The 22,653-nt window shown below is 40.4% G+C and overlaps 1 pseudogene; it reads left to right on the top strand.

The window, feature by feature from the left end:
- The first annotated feature begins 4,073 nt into the window (after positions 1-4,073).
- Positions 4,074-22,434, top strand: LOC122492607 (annotated as a pseudogene).
- Positions 22,435-22,653: the final 219 nt, after the last annotated feature.

Below are 22,653 nucleotides of genomic sequence, written 5' to 3'. Positions count from 1 at the left end.
CAGGGAACTGCACAAGAAAATTGTTCCCTGAAACCATTAATGGGAAAAAGGAGAGGGTTTCAATACCACCAGTTTTTTATAAACAGTGGAGTGCAAAGTCTGAAGTTTGGGAGGTCAGTGCCTGGAAGTGCTCCAACAAGGAAGGAGGGGAGAGCCTCAGGAATGGGTAGCACAGTCTGAGGATCTCCTGGGTTCCTCTGGGAGAAGCAGTTGCCCTGGTTGGAGTGCATTTTGTAGAGGTGATATGGCCTCTTCATGGGCAAAAGACCCTATGGGTGCCATTGAATTGCCCTACTAATGACTAAGGGCAGCAAACCCTGGTGTAGCCTGTGTATTGCAATTTACCATAAACTCTGATCCACTGCCACTGTGGGTTGTGTACCTATTTTCTGTGACAAGTCCGCACTGGCCACCGCACAGTGACATCCTCCTCTAGAGAATCAGTGGGGCCATACTGTGGGGGTCCCTGAAGTGTGGGGTTTTGAAACATAGCCATGCCTGAGATAAACTCCAGGAGGGCTGTGCTGCCTGGCAGTCAGCTCAGACACAGGGTGAAGGCAGAGGTCAGATGGGGGTGGGGGGGGTGGTGTGACTGCACATCTGTTAACACTTGAATTTCCCCCTCCAGAGACCAGAGTGGAGCTAAGCCATTTTAACCCTTAGTCCCTCTGCACTGATCAACCTCAGTGAGCTAAACAGCTTTCTTACACCAAGTCCCACCCCCCTGAGCTCTGAGCCCTCCAGGCCCATCTCCACTAGAGCAAATCCACCTAAGGATCAGAGCAACAGGCCCCAACCCCAGAAAACCAGCACAAACACCTCCCATGCAGTAGTTTACTGATCATAGAGTGCTGCAAAACTTCAGCTCTAGGGGAAACAGAATCTTGTTTCCTTTGTTTTTTGTTGTTGTTGTTGTTTATTGGTTCCCCCGCCCTCCCTTGGATACAGAAAGAACAACTTTTATTTAAGTTTTTAATTTTCTATCTCTTTTTATTTTTCCTATCAAGCTTAACAAGCAGACCCAAACACATTTAGTGTCTAGTTTCCTTTATTTTTTAAGTTTAAATTTCTATTATTTTTTCCCTCCAAAATGACATGATGGAGGAATTCACTCCCCCAAAAAGAACAAGAAGTAATGGTCAGGATTTAATCAATACAGATATAATTTAAAACAAAATATCTGAGGATTTAAAACAAAAATTATAAGGATTGAAAAAGCATACAGGACACTAGAGAATCCCTTACTGCAGACCTAAAAGAGCTAAAATCTAGTCAGGCTGAAATTAAAAATGCTATAACTGAAATGCACTCAAGTGCATAACAGTGAGGATAAAGTAGAGGAACGAATTAGTGATACAGAAGATAAAATTGCAGAAAATAATAAAGCTGAAAAGAAGAGGGAAACAAAGGTAATGGATCACAATAGTAGACTCGGCGACTTATATAAGAGGAATAACATTCATATAACAGGAGTCCCAGAAGATGAAGAGAAAGAAAAAGAGGCAGAGGTTTTATTTGAGCATATTAGCTGAAAAACTATCTAATTTGGGGAAAGACACAGATTAAGATCCAAGAAGCAGAGATAATTCCCATTAAATTCAATAAAAGTTAAGCATCATTGAACATATAGTCAAATTCCCAAAATACACTGTTGCATCCACACGACTCCTGAAACAGAATGCTACGGGCACCAGTGACAGTCACAACAAAGTTTATTACAATGAGAGGCAAGGCCGACCAATCGGGACCAACACTCTTGACAAGAGTGCGGCCCCGAACAGCCGGGGTACAGAGTTTTTATAACCAATCACATCATTTTATCATCACCTGGGAACAGAACAAAGAAACAGGTTCCAGATGAGTTAGAAACAGTTGTCTAATGAGGTGTTTACTTTAGACTTTCTGCCTCTAAGTTGCAACCAGTGGATCTCCTTGACCCTGCCTCTGATGCTCTTTTCTTTGAACTTTTGTTTCCTTAATTGGTGAAGCCTAATTTACAAGGGTATGAGGCGTAGTTTACCAGAGCAAAGCAAGGCTGTTATCTCTTAACCTTCAGTGTCAACACAAAGCTGTTATTTTTCAAGCTAAGCATTAGCCCTACACTACAATTTAACCCTTACATTTCCCCCTTTTCTTGTCAGTGAATCAATCCCTTGATTCATCATTAGGAACTAAGGGGATATAATTGGACCTGATCATCATAATTTTTATTTCACTAACTCTCTTCTTGACATATTGTACTAACCAATTGATAAGGCACGGGCCAATAGTCAACCCGAGAAGTAACAACAGCAGTGGCCCAGCTACGGCTGTAAGCAGTGATGTGAGCCAGGGGGACCAAGAGAATAAACTCTGATACCAATTATTGCTGGCCTCCCTGGCATGTTCCCTGGTCCTAAGATTATCCCTGACCAAACTGAGAGCGTGTCGGATTACTCCGGAATTGTTCGCATAAAAACAGCACGTTTCTCCGAGGGCCATGCAGAGGCCCCCTTCCTTCATGAAAAGTAAATCAAGCCCTCTTCTGTTTTGTAATACAACCTCGGCTAAAGAGTCCACTTGGTGTTCTAGCCGAGAAATTGAAGTTTCCAAGGTCTCAGTCTACTTGCTTACAGTTTTGAAATTTTGGTCCCCCACAATGAGTCCAGCAGTTCCAATAGCTGTGGATCCCGCAATTCCCAGTCCCACTAGGAGTGGAATGAGGACTGGTGCTGCCCTTTTTACCCTGGTATGTTAGCCAACTTTTGTTCTTGATCCCTGTGTCCACATCCATAGGTAACCATATAGGGGTTTTCGGGGACCGGAGGAGCAAAGCCTGTTGGCTGTTTATAATTAGTAACTAAAGTCCCCCATGAGTCCCCCACCAAGTCGCATAAATCAAACAAACAAAACAAGGCACAGTGGAAGAGGTATTAGATGCTATCACCTTCCTCATGACAGTGTCCCTGAGTTCCCATTGGTATGGCCAAAAAGATAGGGGATGCAATTTCATACAGTCCCCCACACTTAACACCATACAAACCCAAAAAATTATGCCCGCATCAGTCTTAGCTTTAAAGGATCTTCTGGGTGCCTTTGAAACTTCCGTTGCTGTTTGTTATCTGGTTCTGTATCAGTCTGGGTTGTTCCCGCCTTCACGCAGTTTTTCTTAATCTGAGAGTGATGAATCCAGGTTCGGACACCATCTACCTTGACGGCTGTGTGCGTAGTCAGAATCATGGTGTGTGGTCCTTTCCAGCACGGCTCCAGGGTTTTAGGCTCATGCCTTTTGACCCAGACTAAGTCTCCTGGTTGAAAGGGGTGGGGAAGAACAGGAGGATGAGTGAAGGCTTCTCTCAAGGCCCTGGTTATTTCCTTCTGTACATGTTGCAGGGCCATGAGCGAAGCCAGCAAATGGTCCCATTCCAACTGTTCCATTACGTTGTCTCCTAGCCTCAGCAGGATAGGTGGAGGTCTGCCAAATAAAATTTCATAAAGGGAAAATCCCTTGACAAATGGAGTACAACACGCTCGCAAAAGGACAAAAGGCAGGACATCAACCCAATTTTCGCCTGTCTCAAGGGACAATTTGGTTAAGGTCTCTTTTAGGGTCCGATTCATCCTTTTACTTGACCCGAGCTCCAGGGTCTATATGCACAGTGTAATTTCCAATCTATTCCCAATGCCTGGGCTAGACCCTGGGACACCTGCCCTGTGAAGGCCGGGCCATTGTCTGATCCTATGGTCAGAGGCAGCCCGAATCTAGGAATTATTTCATTTAATAATTTCTTAACTGTCGCCTGAGCCGTTTCTGATTTAGTGGGGAACGCCTCGACCCACCTGGAGAAGGTGTCTACAAGAACAAGCAAGCATTTATATCTGTATTTCCCTGGTTTAATCTCAGTAAAATCTACTTCCCAAAAGCGGCCTGGCTCAATTCCTCTATCTCTTTTAGCTTCTGAAACCTTCCTATTTGCACCCTGATTTACTTGGGCACAATTTACACACCTTTCAACCGTCTCTTTAGTCTCTTTTCCCAGCCCTTTGCACCCTGAACTTCTCCGCACTAATTCCGCCATCCTCGTTTTTCCCAGATGAGTCCCTTGGTGGAGCTGACCCACCATGTGCCTCCCGAGTGCCGCTGGTAAGAGTATCTTACCTTCAGGATCTTGAAACCACTTTTGTCCCAGCATCTTAGTTCCCCCTTTTCTGGAAATCCACTCCAAATCTTTAGGAGTGTAACTGGGCTCCTGTGGAAGCAGGGGCTCTGTCAAGATGGGGAGCTCCAAGGCACTTTTACTTTTAGTTGGGGCAGCTTTCTCGGGCTGCTGCATCAGCCAGGCGGTTTTCGATTGCCTGTAGGGAGTTGCCTTTCTGATGTCCCGGGCAGTGAATGCCAGCCTCGCAGGTTCCCAGATGGCTGCTAGGAGATCTAAAATTTCAGCTTTATTTTTGATGGCCTTGCCTTCTGCTGTGAGGAGACCACGCTCTTGATAAATGGATCCATGTACATGCGCGGTTGCAAAAGCATAGCGGCTGTCCGTATAAATGTTAACTGACTTGTTTCTTCTGAGTCTTAGGGCTTTTGTTAGTGCGATGAGCTTTGCGCGTTGGGCTGAAGTTCCTGGGGGAAGGGTCTGTTGCCATAAAACTTCACGGTCTGTCGTCACCGCAGCACCAGCATACCTTTGCCCTTGAAACACAAAACTACTGCCGTCTGAAAACATGCTATCAGGGTCATGTAAAGGAACGTCTGTAAGATCAGAGCGGAGGGACGAGATTGTTGCCAAGGTTTCTGGGCAAGAGTGCAGAGGGGGATTCTGTCCTTCGGGCAGCGAAGTGGCTGGGTTTAAGGTTGTGGGGGCACAAAAACGTACTGGTCGAGTAGCAATGCTTGATATTGAATAATCTGAGCATTTGACAGCCATCGCTCTGGGGGAGCCTGCAGTAAAGCTTTCACTTCATGGGGCCCCGTGACAGACAATGCTTGCCCCAAGGTTAGTTTGTCTGCATCTTTAACTAGAAGCACGGTGGCGGCAATTTGTCAAATGCATGGGGGCCATCGGAAGCAACTGGACCCAACCGTTTGGATAAATAAGCCATCGGTCAGTGCCAAGGTCTTAGGCGCTGAGTCAGAACTCCCTTGGCTACCCCCCCTTTTTCGGCTACAAACAAATGGAATGGCTTGGTGGGATCTGGCAAAGCCAAGGCTGGTGGGGTTATGAGAGCATCTCGTAAAGCTTTAGAGTTTCCCCTTCACATGAAGGACTCTGGAGATCGTTTGAGAGTGGCATATAAAGGGGCCTCCAGTTCAGCAAAACCAGGTATCTACAGTCTGCAGTAGCTTGTTGCCCCAAGGAACTTGTGGACTTGTTTGCGAGTTCTAGGCTGAGGAATATCGAGTATAGGCCGATTCTTTGTTCACCAAGATAGTGCTTACCTTTTTTAAGGTTGTAACCTAAATAGGTCACTGCAGTATGACACATCTGTGCTTTTCTGGCTGACACTCGGTACCCCAGTTTTTGTAGAAGACTCAAGAGTTCTTTGGTGGCACTCAGGCATTTCAGATGAGAAGGGGCTGCCAACAAGATATCATCAACATATTACAGTAGAGTTACCTGTGGGTTGGAGATCCGAAATGGCTCTAAATCTTGGTGCAGGGCTTCATTAAAAAGAGTACGAGAATTTTTAAATATTTGGGGGAGTCGTGTCCAGGTGAGCTGTCCGGCTTTTCTCTCTTCAGAATCAGTCCATTCAAATGCAAATAGTGGCTGGCTTTGTGGGGCCAGCGGGATGGCAAAGAAGGCATCTTTTAAGTCCAGAACTGTATAATACACCTGAGAAGGGGGAAGCAAACTAAGGAGAGTATAAGGGTTGGGTACAGTGGGATGAATGTCCATTACCCTGGCGTTTACTGCTTTTAGGTCTTGAACTGGCCAGAAATCAGATGAGTTAGGCTTCCGGACAGGAAGGAGCGGAGTATTCCATGGCGACTTGCATAGGATCAAAATGCCAGAGTCGCGCAAATGCTTGATGTGAATAGCGATTCCCCGCCTAGCCTCCCGGGACATGGGATATTGTTTTACTCTTATCAGAAGTGCGGATGCCTTAAGTTCCACTATTATGGGAGCTTGATGAATTGCCAGCCCAGGTGGATAGGTTTCAGCCCATACCTGGAGAAATCTGCCTGGAGGCTTTTAAGGAGGGGATCAACTGCATGGACATTTTCATTAGGCACTGGAGTGAGCAGGCCCTCTTCCCCAAGTGGCACAGTCACCATTACTGTTGTTGGGCCATCCTGGCCGACTTTAATATGCAAACCCCCTTCAGTGAATTTCAAAGCTGTTAGTTTATGCAGTAGGTCTCTAGTAATCCACGGTAGGGGCATTCAGGCATGATTAGGAAAGAATGTGTAACAGTTTTACAGCCTAAATCTACTTGTCGGTCAGTGGTCCATTTACAAGTCTGGGACCCAGTTCCTCCTTGCACCAGGGTTGCCCCTTGCCTGGTAGGGCCAGGATCTTGTTTTAGAACTGAAAATGTTGCCCCAGTGTCCACCAAGAAGGTCTTAGGTTGGCCCCCTATATTAACAGTAACCAACGGCTCAGAAGGGGCCACCGAGCCGCGGCCCCATCAGTCGAAACTGACTCCCCTCACAGATACCTGGGGTGGCCGAGTTTTGCGTTGAACTAAGTTGGGGCAATCATTTTTCCAGTGTCCCTCTTGTTTGCAATATGCACACTAATTTTTTTTCCTAGTGACACTTTAACCCTTTGTTTATCTTTTTTCTTTTGTCTAGACCAGAATTCTTTGGGCGTTCTGGGTCCTCTTCCCTCACGGGCATCCAGGACGGGCACCCTGCTTAATTTTTTGTCTGTCTTTTTTTTTTTCCTGAGAATCCCTATTGTTGAAAATTTTTTGGGCTATTTCAACTCAGATAAATTTTTTCCTTTAAACCCATCTAATTTTTGTAACTTTTTCCGAATGTCTGGGGCTCCCTGTGAGACAAAAGCCAGATTTAATGCCCTTCTATTTTTCAGGTGCCTCAGGGTCAATAGGGGTAAAGGTGCGGTACGCCTCCATGAGCCTTTCTAAGAAGGCTGAGGGGCTTTCCTCAGCTCCCTGAATTACTTCTGTTACCTTAGACATGTTTGTGGGCCGGCGGGCGGCCGCTCGGAGACCTCCCAGTAGAGTCTGGCGAAATAGGGTTAATGATCGCCTACCGTGAGGAGTGTTGGTCCCAATTCTCAGGATGTGAGGAAGGAAAAACTTCCTCCAGCACAGCAGGATCCTCGGTGGGTTGCCCGTTTGACCCCATCGCTAATTTCTGGGCCTCACGACGGATCTTATCTCGCTCCTCAGTGGTGAAGAGAACCTGCAAGAGCTGCTGGCAGTCATCCCAGGTTGGCTGATGGGTCACAAATATAGTTTCAAGAAGAGAAATTAATATTTGGGGTTTCTCTGAGAACGAGGGGTTTTGAAGCTTCCAATTATAAAGGTCACTATTGGAGAAGGGTACGTAAGTCATAAAGGGTTGGATATCACCCTGCAGGGGTGACCCCGGACAAAGTGGTAGGGCAGCGGGAGGGGGGGTGGAAGGGAGTCCCTGACTGGGTGTGAGACAAGCTCAGGGGAATGTCCTGACTCGGGCTTGCCTCCTGATCTGAAGCATCTTGACCCGTATTTTTTTTTTTTGGGCGAGAACTATAGGGCGGCGGGTGGTTTCTTCTTCCTCCGGTGCAGGTGATAGAGGGCGCAGCCGCTTAGTCCCATCAAGATTCTTATTTTGAGCTCCAGATGGGCTGCCTTTGAGTGGTAAAACCTGTACTTTAGGGAAGCAAGGGGGAAGGGGAAAGAGAAGTTTTAACCAATCAGGAGGGTTTTCGATGAGGGTCCTCCATGCCCCAATATATGGGATTTGGTCTTCGTGCCTAGAAAAGACAATATCATGAAACTTATATACCAATGTAAGGTCAAAGGTCCCCTGTGGAGGCCATTCCACCTGAAAGCTGGTCCATTCCACCTCGCAGAGAATTCGAAGGACTGGCTTCTTAACGTGGAGGTGGAAAACTGAGGTAGATCTCTTATAGTCCTGGAAATGGGTTAGTATGAGACTCAGAGGGGTGGGGGTACTCTGATTTTGACCCATGACAAAGATAGGCAGAACTGACAAGGACGCACAGTCAACAGGAAGAAGACAAGACATGAAGAAAACACAAGTTTGAGATCTCTAGGCCAGTAGGCTGTGGCAGCCACCTGAAAATAGGATCCTTCTTGACAAAAACCAAACCAAATGGGGTCCACCAGCGTCCCGGTAGGATCCCTGACTCTGGGTCTATAGCCGCGTCCAGCAGACCCTCCTGAGTCATCCAAATGGCGCGCCCCAAGAATTCCTTACTTCTCCCAATCCTGAGCTTCTTCCCAGGGGTCGGTGGAGCAATCCGCAGAAAGGGCCCTGTTTCAGACCTTTAACTTTCTGGCGGAGCAATCCGAGGAAAAGGGCCCTGTTTCAGACCTTTAACTTTCCCGGCCAATGCACCAAATATTGCATCCACACGACTCCTGAAACAGAATGCTACGGGCACCAGTGACAGTCACAACAAAGTTTATTACAATGAGAGGCAAGGCCGACCGATCGGGACCAACACTCTTGACAAGAGTGCGGCCCCGAACAGCCGGGGTACAGAGTTTTTATAACCAATCACATCGTTTTATCATCACCTGGGAACAGAACAAACAGGTTCCAGATGAGTTAGAAACAGTTGTCTAATGAGGTGTTTACTTTAGACTTTCTGCCTCTAAGTTGCAACCAGTGGATCTCCTTGACCCTGCCTCTGATGCTCTTTTCTTTGAACTTTTGTTTCCTTAATTGGTGAAGCCTAATTTACAAGGGTATGAGGCGTAGTTTACCAGAGCAAAGCAAGGCTGTTATCTCTTAACCTTCAGTGTCAACACAAAGCTGTTATTTTTCAAGCTAAGCATTAGCCCTACACTACAATTTAACCCTTACAACACAAAGAAAGAATCCTGAAAGAACAAAGGGAAAAAATCATTAATATGCAAGACAAGACATACCAGGTTCACAGGAGATCTTTCCACAGAAACTTGGCAGGCCAGAAGGTAATGGCAAGATATATTCAATGTGCTGAATGGGAAACATGTGCAGCCAAGAATACTTTACCCAGAAAGGCTGCCATTCAGAATAAAAAGAGAGAGAAAGAGTTTCCCAGATGAACAAAAACTAAAGGAGTTCATGACCGCTAAACCAGCCCTGCAAGAAATATTAAAGGGGACTCCTTGAGTGGGGGGAAAAAAAGACCAAAGCAACAGAGACTAGAAAGGACCAGAGAACATCACCAGAAACACCAACTTTAAAGGTAACACAATGGCACTAAACTCATCTTTAAATGATCACCCTGAAAATAAATGGACTAAATGCTCCAATGAAAAGACATTGGGTAGCAGAATGGATTAAAAACAAAAACCAACAAACGAAAAAATGCTCCAAAAAACAAGACCCATCTAATTGTTGTGTATAGGAGACTCATTTCAGACCTACAGACATTGGCTGATTGAAAGTGAGAGGCTAGAAAACCATCTATCATGCTAATGGACAACAAAAGAAAGCCAGAGTAGCCATACTTATATCAGAAAAAAAAAAACTAGAGTTTAAACCAAGGACTGTAACAAGAGATGAAGAAGGGCATTATATCATAATTAAGGGGTCTATCCATCAAGAAGATCTAAAAATTATATTTATGCCCCAAACTTGAAACACCCAAATATATAAATCAATTAACAACAAACATAAAGAAACTCATTGATAATAACACGATAATAGTAGAGGATTTTAACACCCCACTTACAACAATGGACAGATCATCTAAGCAAGAAATCACAAGGAAACAATGGCTTTGAATGACACACTGGACCTGAGGCACTTAACAGATATATTCAGAACATTTCATCCTAAAGCAGCAGAATCCATGCACATTCTTTTTGAGTCCACATTGAACATTCTCCAAAAGAGATCACACAGTGGGTCACATATCAACCCTCAACAAGTACAAAAAGATTGAGATCATACCATGTGTATTTGCAAACCATAACTCTATGAAATTTGAAATCAACCACAAGAAAAAATTTGAAAAGACCATAAATAATGGAGGTTAAAGAACGTGCTACTAAAGAAAGAATGAGTTAACCAGGAAATTAAAGAAGTAATAAAGTACATGGACACAAATGAAAATGAATACATGACAGTCCAAACCCTTTGGGATGAAGAAAAGGCAGTCCTAAGAGGGAGGTATATTGCAACACAGGCCTACATCAAGAAGCAAGAAACGACCCAAATACACAACCTAATGACACCTAAAGGAGCTAGAAAAGAAAGAATAAAGCCTAAACACCAACAGAAGAGAGGAAATAATATAGACTGGAGCAGAAATAAACAATATAGAAATAACAACAAAAAACCCAGTAGACTAGATGAACAGCTAAAAGCTACATCTTTGAAAGAATTAATATTGATAACCCCCTAGCCAGGCTTATCAAAAGAAAAGAGAAAGACTGAACAAAATAAAATCAAAATTAAAGAGGACAGATCACAACCTACAGCACTTAAATACAATTATAGGAGAGTACTAAGAAAAATTATATGCCAGCGGACAGGACAATCTGTAAGAAATGGATAAATTCCTAGAAACATACAAACTAACAAAATTGAAATAGGAAGAAATAGAAAATTAGAACAGGCCAATAACCAGCAAAGAAATCGAATCAGTAATTAAAAATCTCCCAACAAACACAAGTCCAGGGCCAGAAGGTTTCCCAGGGGCATTCTACCAGGCATTTATTTATTTTTTTAATTTAAATTTCAGTCAACATACAGTGCAATATTGGTTTCAGGAGTAGAATTCAGTGATTCATCACTTACATACAACATTAAGTGCTCATCATAAAAAGTCCCTCAACACTCATCACTCATTTAGCCCATTCCCCACCCACCTCCTTCCATCAACCGTCAGTTGATTCTCTATCATTAAGAGTCTCTTGTGTTTTTTTCCCTCTCTTCTCTCCCCCCACCTTCCCGTGTGTTCATCTGTTTTGTTTCTTAAATTCCACTTATAAGTGAAATCATATGGTATTTGTCTTTCTCTCATTGACTTATTTCACTTAGCATAATACATTCTAGCTCCATCCATGTCATTGCTAATGGCAGGATTTCATTATATTTAATGGCTGAGTAATATTCTATTATATATCTCTATCTCTATTTCTGTATCTCTATCATCTATCTATCCACCACATCTTCTTTATACATTTATCAGTTGATTAACATTTGGGCTCTTTTGATGTTTGGCTATTGTTGATAATACTGCTATAATAATCAGGATGCATGTACTCATTTGAATCTGTATTTTTAAATTCTTTGGATAAATAACAGTGTAATTGATGGATAGTAAGGTAGTTCTTTGTTTATTTTTTTGAGAAACCTCCATACTGTTTTACAGAGTGGCTGCACCAGTTTTCATTCCCACCAACAGTGCAACCTTCTCTCTGCAACCTTTCAACACTTGTTTCTTTTGTTGATTATAACCATTCTCACAAGTGTGAGGTGGTGTCTCATCATAGTTTTGTATTTCCCTGATGTTGAGCATCTTTTCATGTGTCTGTTAACCATCTGCATGCCTTTGAGAAAATTTCTATTTATGTCTTCTATCAATTTCTTAACTGGAGTATTTGTTTTTTGGGTATTGAGCTTGAAGAGTTCTTCAGAGATTTTGAAAACTAACCCTTTATCAGATATGTCATTTGCAAATATCTTTTCCCATTCCATAGGCTTTTAGTGTTGATGTTTTCACTGTGCAAAAGCCTTTTATCTTGATGAGATCTCAATAGTTCATTTTTGCTTTTGGTTTCCCTTGAAACCATGGAAGTGTCTAGTAAGAGGTTGTTGTGGCTGAGGTCAAAGAGGTTGCTGCTTGTGTTATTCTTTGGGATTTTAATGGTTTTCTGTCTCACATTTAGGTCTTTCATCCATTTTGAATTTATTTTTGTATGGTGTAAGAAAGTGGTCCAGTTTCTTTCTCTGCATGTCGCCATCCAGTTTTCCCAGTACCATTTGTTGATGAGACTATCTTTTTTTCCATCGGATATTCTTTCCTGCTTTGTTGAAGAGGACTACATAGTTATAGGTCCATTTCTGGGTTTTTTATTATGTTCCATTGATGTATGTGTCTGTTTTTGTGTCAGTACCATACTGTCTTGATGACTACAGCTTTGTAATAGAGCTTAAAACTAGGAATCATGATGTCTCCAGTCTTGTTTTTCTTTTTCAAGATTGCTTTGGCTTTTTGAGGTCTTTTGTGGTTCCATACCAATTTTAGGATTGTTTTTTCGATCTCTGCAAAGAATGCTGGTGGTATTTTGATAGCTATTGCATTAAGTGTGTAGATTGCTTTGGGTAATCCATAACTATGGAATGCTTTTCCTTTTCTTTGTGTTCTCTTCAATATCATTTGTAAGTCTTCTATAGTTTTCAGAGTACAGATCTTTTACCTCTTTATTTAGGTTTATTCCTAGGTATCATTGTTTTGGTTCAATAGTGAATGGGATTGATTCCTTGATTTCTTTTCTGGCTGCTTCATTATTGGTGTATAGAAATGCAACAGATTTCTGAATGTTGATTTTATATCCTGTGACTTTGCTCAATTCAAAATTCTAGCAAATTTTGATGGAGTATTTCAGGTTTTCTACCTAGAGTATTATGTCATCTGCAAATAGTGAAAGTTTGACCACTTTCTTGCCATTTTCTGTGCCTTTTATTTCTTTTTGTCATCTGATTACTGAAGCTGAGCCTTCCAGTATTATATTAATGAATGGTGAGAGTAGATATCCCTATCTTTTTCTTAACCATAAGGGAAAGTTTTTCTCCATTGAGGATGATATTACCTGTGGACCATTCATATATGGCCTGTATGATGTTGAGATATGTTCCATCTATCCCTACTTTTTGAGGATTTTTTTTATCAAGAATGGATGCTGTATGCTGTCAAATGCTTTTTCTGCATCTATGAGAGGATCATATGGTTCTCAACCTTTCTTTTATTAATGTGGAATATTACATTGATTTGTAAATATTGAACCAACGCTGCAGCTCAGGAATAAATTATACTTGATCGTAATGAATAATTCCTTTAATGTACTGTTGAATTTGATTTGCTAGTATCTTGTTTAGAATTTTCGCATCCATGTTAATCAGGAATATTGGCCTGTACTTCTTTTTAGTGGAGTCTTTGTTTAGTTTTGGAATCAAGGTACTGCTAGCCTCATAGAATGAGTTAAGAAGTTTTCCTCCCATTTCTATTTTTTGGAACAGTTTGAGAAAAATAGGTATTAACTCTTTTTAAATGTCTGGTAGAATTCCCCTAGGAAGCTATCTGGAGGACTCTTGTTTTGGGGGAGATTTTTAATTACTGATTCAATTTCTTTGCTCAAATTTTCTATGTCTTCTTGTTTCTGTTTTGGTAGTTTGTTTCTAGGAAATTGTCCATTTCTTCCAACTTGCCCAGTTTTTTTGGCATATAATTGCTTATATTTGTTTGTATTTCAGTAGTGCTGGTTGTGATCTTTCACCTTTCATTCATGATTTTATCTTTTTGGGTCTTTCTTCTTTTCTTTTTGATAAGACTGGCTAGGGAGTTATCATTTTGTTTATTCTTTCAAAGAACCAGCTCTTAATTTCTTGATCTGTTCTCTGTGTTTTTGTTTGTTTCTGTATAATTTACTTCTACTCTACTATTTATTATTTCTCTTCTATGTCTGGCCTTAAGCTTTTTTTGTTGTTTCTTTTCTAGCTCCTGTAGGTGTAAGGTTAGATTGTACATTTAGGACTTTCTTGTTTCTTGAGATAGGCCTGACTTGCAATATACTTTGCTTTTATGACTGCCTTTGCTGCACCCAAAAGGTTTGGACTGTCATGTTTTCATATTCATTTGTTTCCATGTTTATTTTTATTTCTTATTTAATTTTGGTTAACCTATTCTTTCTTTTGTAGCATGTTCTTGAACCTCCTTGTATTTGAGGGACTTGCAAATTTTTTCTTGTGGTTGATTCAAGTTTCATAATGTTGGGGTCTGAAAATGTGATGTTCTCTGGTCTTTTCTAGTCTTTGTTACTTTGGTCTTTTTTTTGGTTTTTTCCTCCACTCAAAGAATCCCCCTTAAAATTTCTTGTAGTGCTTGTTTAGCGGTTACTGCTCCTTTAGTTTTTGTTTGGGAAACTATCACTCCTCCTGTTCTGATTGAAAAACTTGCTGAATAAAGAATGCTTGACTGCATTTTTTTCCATTCAGGATGTTGAAATATCCTGTCACCTTTCAGACCTCTACCAGATAGTTAAAGAAGAGTTAATTAATACCCTTTCTTCTCAAACTGTTCCAAAATGTAGAAATGGGAGGAGAACTTCCCAATTCATTCTACCAGACAAGCAGTACTTAAATTCCAAAACCAAAGATTCCACTAAAAAGGAGAAATACAGGCCAATATTCTTGATGAACATGGATGCAAAAATTCTCAACAAGATACTAACAAATAAAAATCGGTTGTACATTAAAAGAATTATTCATCATGATCAAGTGGGATTTATTTCTGGGCTTCAGAGCTGGTTCAATATTTGCAAATCAATCAACATGATACACCACATTAATAAAAGAATAGGGACCATATGATCCTCTCAATGCAGAAAAAGAACACTTCACAAAACACAGCATCCATTCTTGATAAAAACCCTCAACAAAGTAAGGATAGATAGAACTTATCATAAGATCAAAGAAGTCACATACAAAAGACCCACAGGTAGTATCCTCAATCAGGAAAAACTGAGAGCCTTTCTGTTATGGTCAGGAACAAGACAAGGATGTCCACTCTCACCATTACTATTTAACATAGTGTTGGAAATCAGTCTCAGCAATCAGACAACAAAAAAAATAAAAGGCATACAAATAGCAAGGAAGAAGTCAAACTTTCACTATTTGCAGATAGCACGATACCCTATATAGAAGACCCAAAAGACCCCATCAAAAAAATGTTACACAAATTCGGGAAAGTCTCAGGGCAGAAATGATACACAAATTCAGGAAAGTCTCAGGGCAGAAAATCAGTATACCTAAATATGTTGCATTTCTATACAACAATAACAAAGTAGCAGAAAGAGAAAACAATCAATGCTATTTGCAAGTGCACCCAAAATAATTAGATACCTCAGAATAAACCTAACTAAAGAAGTAAAAAATCTGCCTCAGAAAATTATAGAACACTTAGAAAAGAAATGGAAGAGTACACAAAGAAATTGAAAAGCAAGGACACCTGTGTGGCTCAGTTGACTGGGCTCTGAGTCTTGATTTCAGCTCAGGTCATGATCTCATGGTTCACAGAATCAAGCCCTGCATCTTGTGCTGATGTTAAAAGGCCAGAACTAAAAATTGAATGGTTTCTATTTTAGTGTATGATATAACCCAGGAACAGAAGTTTTAAATATGTATTTAATTACACTGGTTAGTTATTTGCAGGATTATGATGGCCTTCTGGTGTTAAGCAATTTTTAAAGAATGCAGATTAAAGGAGTTAAAAGTACTATGGTGGAAACATGTTCACATTATATAAATGAATTTAAAATTTTATTTGTAGTTAAGCAGAGAGCTTTTTCATGAGTATATAGACAAAGTATATGAATGCTATCAAGATATACCATATATGGAAAATTTTATCTTAGCTTTTAACCATTTTATTGAGGTAGAATTCACAACTTCTTAGTAAATTTGCTATTTAAATTTGTGAGCCATCACTACAATCCAGTTTTAGAGTTTTCCATCACCCCCAAACTGTTCTTCAAGTTCATTTGCACTTTTTTCACTGTTTTTTTTTAACAAGTCTGCAGAAGGAAACACACACAAACACACACAATTTTACTATTTGGAGAGAAAAGAAAAGTCACTTAGTACTACATAGTGGTGTTTACATAGATAGCAAGTTGATAGAGTTCTAGAAACTTTCAGATTCGATATTTCTCTCGGGTCACTACATTAGATACAAATATTTGTGGTTTATAATTGAAACTCAACTAGAAAATATCCACAATCTTATCTAAAATTCTTACTAGATAAATTTTTATATATTTTTTTCAAATGAGGCTTAATTGGGACCCCAATATGTTTAATTGAAAAATAACAGCTTTGAGGCAGGAATGTGAGGGGCAGGATCCTAACCCACTTACTCCCTGACGATAAAATTTACTTTATAAAGAAAAGACTGTGAAGAAATACACAAAAAATAGAAAGAATTGTTATATTGAAGTATTTGAAAATGAGTTAATTTTTCCTTTTGATTTTTTCTCTTGCGTATGTATTTATAATTTAAAAAACTGTAATAAGCTCTATTTTTGAAAGTGAACAATAAATTTCAACATATTGCAAAAATGCCTAGTAAAGTCCCTGAAAGACACTACTTTTTCATAACCATTTCCTTTCTTGATTCCTCTCTATAGGTGTCAGTAACTGCATCATTCACAGGTTGAGACTGAAAGCAATAGTTAACTATGGAGTTCTTGCCTCAACATTTCAGTATGACTCCTTAATGGGGACTCCACATGTTACCTGGCTTCATGGGAACTCCATATCCCAAGATTAATTAAATCATGATCAACAGAGTTATTACAGTGAAATATTCATGATTATGATAGTGTTACTAGAAAACAGTTATTTTATTATAAACAAAATATTACAGTATTGTAAAAAAAGTTATTCAGAGAAACAATAGTTTTGGCGAAGAGTTATGTAATTAGAGATGTCAAGTTGAATAATACCTAATTTATATTCCAATTCTGGCTCCAATTCATACTATCTTTGTAACCTTGGGCAAGCCACTTGACCTTGTTTTCCTGAATTTGTTTCCCAACTCTAAACGGGATAATAAAAATACCTTACAGGGCTGTTATGGGAATTAAATTAAATAATACATGTTTACTATATATTAAGCTCTCAAATTAATGCTATGTATTGCTACTATTATTGTACTAGTAGCATTATTTTCTTATAGTGTAACTTAAGCTGTGTCTGGGGAATTCCGAATACAGCACTACTACAGGTGTAGATAGAAACAAAATACAGGATAGAACAGATGGGGCAACAACTGTTGTCCTTGGTTCTGAAACCACCATCACTTAACCAAGGTAAGACTATTTCAAAACTCCAGGACATTGGTGATTCTTGGTCCAACTTCTTCCAAGAATTTTGAAGCAAGTGGGAGCAGAAATGAAGGGAGATGTGCATTTTCACATGTACACACCAACACACACACATGCGCAGAGAGAGAGAAGGAGAAAGGCATAGATCCTGAGAAGTTGGCCTAGTTTGAGTGGGTGGGAAGAAACAGTGTTTGACATTGTTTTCAAATTACATGGCTTAGTGTCATCAAGAAAGGAAAAAAATAACTGTATTTGGCAGAAAGTTATGTGTGTCTAGGGGGCAGCTTATATGTTTCTTCTTCAAGCTATCTTTGGTGTACTTCCCTACTAGAGTATCTTCACACTGAGATTAGTACCTAACCACTAAACAAGTTTCCCTGAGGGCAGGAACTGTGTCTTGCACCCTTGTAAGGACAGTGGATAAATCCCTGTGTCTTAGATCAAGCTGTCATAAGACAATGCCATAGACAGAGTGGCTTAAACAATAGGAATTTATTTTTCACAATTCTGGAAGATGAAGTTTGAGATCAGGGTACCAGCATAGTTGGTCTTTTGCTGTGTCCTCACACAGAAGAGAGAAAAGTGGAGAGGTGGGGGAATGAAAAGGGAGACAGAAGCAGGGGCCGGGGAAAGGGGAAAGAGGAAGGGAGGGAAAGAGAGAGAGAGCTTTCTGGTGTCTATTCTTATAAGCCAACTCTAATTACCTCCAAAGACCACCACATTGGAGTCAGAGCTTCAACATATGAATGGGGGGGAGGGGGGAATATTCAGTGTATAACAGCTTATAAGTGGGAAGCACATAGTCTGTCATACTAAATGTCTTCAGTAAATGGTAGTTACACATAAAAGGGAAGTTTTAACCTGAGACTTACTACTTGGGTGTCACTATATAACTCTACTTCTTTCCATGTTGCAGATCACATAAGATGAATCTAGTAGCAGCACATATGGCTTTGTTGTCTTTGTTTCTTTAGCCACATGTGTGGGCTCAACATAGATGTGTGGATTGACTGTGCTGGGGGTGACAATGATCCAAAGGTGTGAAAAACATCAGGTTGGAAACAGTGCAAGAAAAGTCTGCACCAAGAGATGATTCTTGGTTGGAGCTCTCAGAGACTGTATCCTAATGGTAGTTTAATATGGCATGCAATAATTACTAAGACTAATATAGCACTTATGTGTCAGCTCTTCTAAGCATGTTTTATATATGTTAACTCATTCTGACAAAAACCATAATGTGTAAAACTGTTATTGCAATTTTACAGATAAGGAAACTAAAGGAACTTGACTAAGGTCACACAGTGCACAGAGGAGATTTGAACCCAGGCAGTCTGGCACTAATGCCTATGTTCTTAACCACCATGATATAGTATCTTTTCTGCAATTTCCACCACATACTACAATTAAAAATTTAGACTGTAACTTCCTCCACTTTATATCCAAATACTGTGAACAGTGGTGAGAAGAAAGGATTGGGGACAGGCACTGAAAGTGAATTTCTTTGGCAAAAGGATTCGTTCACATAAGAGAGTTAGTGTCTAAGAAGGCGGGAGTAGCCTCATCAAGCATGGGCATAGAGGCTGATTCATTTGACTGAAAATTCATGGCAGAGGGCGGATGGGAGCATTTGGGGGAGCATCTTCTAAATCTTGCCACTAATCCTCAAATTCTTGATATCACACTGTTTTGTTACCAATGCTGTAATTACCACATAAGAAATCATGACTGTCAACTCAATAACCTGAAGGAGTTTGGTCCCCAGTTAGTTTAAACAACAATACTCTTTAGTTCATCCTAGTCAAGATAATTTAAGGATTTGAACTTCTATTTAAATTTTCTGTTTTCATTAGAAATATCCACCCCACATTATTAATTTCTCATGCTCTTTATATGGCCAGAGAGGAGCTCAGTTCCCCTAAAAGTCCTTCAAAGGTCAGTTCTTTTTTAATTAAAAAAATGTTTATTATTTATTTGAGAGAGAGAGCATGAGCAAGGCAAGGTCAGAGAGGGAGACACAGAATCTGAAGCAGACTCCAAGTGCTGAGCTGTAAGCACAGAGCCTGAAACAGTGCTCGAACTCACTGTGAGCTCATGACCTGAGCCGAAGTTGGATGCTCAACTGAGCCACCCAGGTGCCCCACAAAGTCAATTTATTCCAGATGATCCCAGGGAGTTGTTTAATCAAGTGATTCACTACAGCATGCTATGGACTGCAAAGTCTCATTTCTATTAACCTGATTTTCACTGCCTTCAGGTTAAATGATCAATGACATATTTTTCATTTTCTGGAGAATCTACTGCCTGCTCCTGGTGATGTAACAAAAATTTGACCCAGACATATAGTTTTCACTTGTATTAGTTTCCTGAGGCTACTGTAACAAGTTATAAACCTAAAATAAGAGATATTTATCATCTCACAATTCTGGAGGCTAGAATTCTGAAAACAAGGATTTTGGCAGGGCCATAATCCCTCTAAGGCTCATGGAATCCTTCCTTTTCCTCTTTCTGGCTTCTCATAGTTCCTGGCCATCAGTGGCATTCTTTGGCATATAGCTGTGTGATTCCAGTCTCTGCCTCTGTCTGCACATGGCCTTTTCTCCCCTATGTATATCTGTATCTCTGTATCTTTGTTTCTAAATCTTTCCCTCCTTATAAGGACATCAGTCATTGGATTTAAGGCTTATCCTAATCCATATAACTTCATTTAACCTTGATTACATTTGCAAGGTTCTCTATCCAAATAAGGTTACATATACAGGTACTAAGAGCTAGGACTTAAATATCTTTCTCTTTTTTAGTTTTTAAATAGTTAATTGTTTACTTTTAAATCAAATTATACATTCACGTAGATTAAAGTGCTAAGTCATACTAGAAATCTTAATTGTTAGAAATCTTTGTGTATCCTTCCTATGTCTTTATTTCACAGAAAAACCTTTGATCACAGAAAACACCTTTTTTATTTTAGTTTTTATTTCCTGAGCACTGTTATCTTTATTTCAGCTCCTTATGTCTTGCCATCTTTTGCCTGCATCCTGTGAAAAATTCTTTTTGTGGGACACAATTCAATTCACTACGCCTTTTTTGTCCACTCTTGGTGCTCATAACTCCTCTTTTTTTCCCTCATAGGCCCTCTTAATCACTTTCTATTTTTGTACATCTTGTTTACTTGCTCATTCCTGACAAACCTCTCCCAAGACTTCTGGAGTAGGCAAGGGGACAAACACAAGAACACAAACACGTTTCAAAACTTGGGACATAGGAAAGTATACCTGTCATCTGAAAGAAGCTAATTTCTAATGGCTACAATTAGATCCAACCATAGGGTATAATAAATCCCTTACCTGGTATTGGTCATTGACTCTGACAGTCAGTGGCACCCCAGTAAAAAATAGTGTTGGGGTACCTGGTTGGCTCAGTCGGTTAAGCGTCTGACTTTGGCCTCAGGTCATGATCTCACGGTTCGTGGGTTCGATCCCCGTGTTGGACTCTGTGCTGACAGCTCAGAACCTGGAGCCTGCTTCTGATTCTGTGTCTCCCTCTCTCTCTACCCCTCCCTTGTTCACGCTCTCTCTCTGTGTCTCTCAAAAATAAATGTAAAAAAAAAAAAAAGAAAGAAAAAAAAGAAATAGTGATGCCCCTTCCTATATTCTTCTCCCTTTTGTGCAGATTTCTGAACAAATGTAAATTTTAGTCATGTATATACATTTCTTTGAATGGGGTGGGGGGAAAATGGAGAGGAGGTTATAACTGAAAGTGGTATTTAACCTGTTCAGTTGTGTTGAAATGATGAATTCTGAGGTGATTTCAATGATCTGGGATCCTAATACTGGTCGCTGAAGAGTAACAGCTTTTTGTCTTGTGTCAAAATTCTCCCTCTCCTGGTTTTAACTTTTCTCCCCATTTGTTATTTTCCTGGTTTCTTCTATCTATCATGAATCATAGATTTCAATACAGCTTTTGAGTTTTTCAGTGTTTAACAGAATCTTAAGATTTTGCCTTGAAGTTTGGAGACTATATTTCTGAATAAAGAAATTGGGCTTGGTCTTCTGCTTCGTGCTGCTGGAGTGATCAGGAGGATCATGTGTTAGAATGGAGGATGCTTCAATGTTGGGGCAGATGGAGGGAGTCCCCCAAAACAAATAGTTCAGCCGGTGACAGGGGCACTGGTGGAGCTCACACCAACCCCAGTGGCCTGGCCCTGGTGAGCCCCCACTACACTCTCCTAGCTAGTGCTAGTGCTTCTAGCACTAGCAGACCATGTGCAGAAGGCAGATGAATTCATCCAAGCAAATGACACCAAGCTGGTGGTCATAGCTGAGCAAATCCAATATTGACAAGAATAAACAGGAGCGCCCGGGTGGCTCAGTCGGTTTGGCAACTACCACTCAGGTCATGATCTCATGGTTGGTGAGTTAGACCCCACCTTGGGCCCTGTGCTGACAGCTCAGAACCTGGAGCCTGCTTCAGATTCTGTGTACCCATCTATCTCTACCCCTCCCCTGCTCACAGTCTGTCTTTCTCTCGCAGAAAATGAATAAACATTAAAAGAAATTGAAAAAAAAGAATAAGCCAGGAAGGTATTGGAAGATGCTTGAACAGATGCTGACTTGCACCATGTAGCTTGTGATATAGAGGGGAAAAAAATCTGGCAATATTTACTATCCTTATAAATTAGAGAGAAATCAGCAGTATTTTTCTATTTATATATATTTTATATAAACATAAACATATATATAAATATACTTATATATTCTTATTTATATAAATATAAATTTATATCTATTTTTATAAAATTGTTTCTATATATTTTTTGAGAGAGAGAGACAGAGCATGAGTGGGGGAGGGACAGAGGGAGACCCAGAATATGAAGCAGGCTTCAGGCTCTGAGCTGTCACCACAGAACCTGAAGCAGGGCTCAAATTTATGAACTGCGAGATCATGACCTGAGCCAAAGTCGGAGGCTTAACTGAGCCACCGGGTCACCCCTATTTATATCTATTTTCTATTTATTATTATTATCTAAAGGGATAGGGGACAAATTGTCCACATAACTTTCTTGGTACCTATAAGCTACAGCATGACCTGTCCTGGACTCCCTATGAGGAGAGTGAGAAACAAGATGCTAAAATCAGCATAGTGGATAAGTTGCTAAACCAGCCAGTGACCCTACCTCCAAGCACTGAACTCACCTTCCAGGAACTGACTCACTGAATGGACTCTGACAAACAGCTCTCATAGCAAAGACCATAACCTCCTTGTTGCCCTCATTCTCTGCTTTCATAGGAGGTGGCATGAGAATTGAGGTCTTGTAGGTGAATCATGAACTTGAAAGGAGACCCTGCATGAATAAAAATGCTGTCATTATTATTTCTCTTAGTTATGATAGCAATGAATCATATCAGTCTCTTTTGTGATCCTTTCTGGGTCATA

Source organism: Prionailurus bengalensis, chromosome D2 (assembly GCF_016509475.1).
Source record: "Prionailurus bengalensis isolate Pbe53 chromosome D2, Fcat_Pben_1.1_paternal_pri, whole genome shotgun sequence".
In the NCBI taxonomy this organism is placed as follows: domain Eukaryota; kingdom Metazoa; phylum Chordata; class Mammalia; order Carnivora; family Felidae; genus Prionailurus; species Prionailurus bengalensis.
The sequence above is the reverse complement of the archived record's forward strand: the minus strand, read 5'-3'. Positions and strand labels throughout refer to the sequence as shown.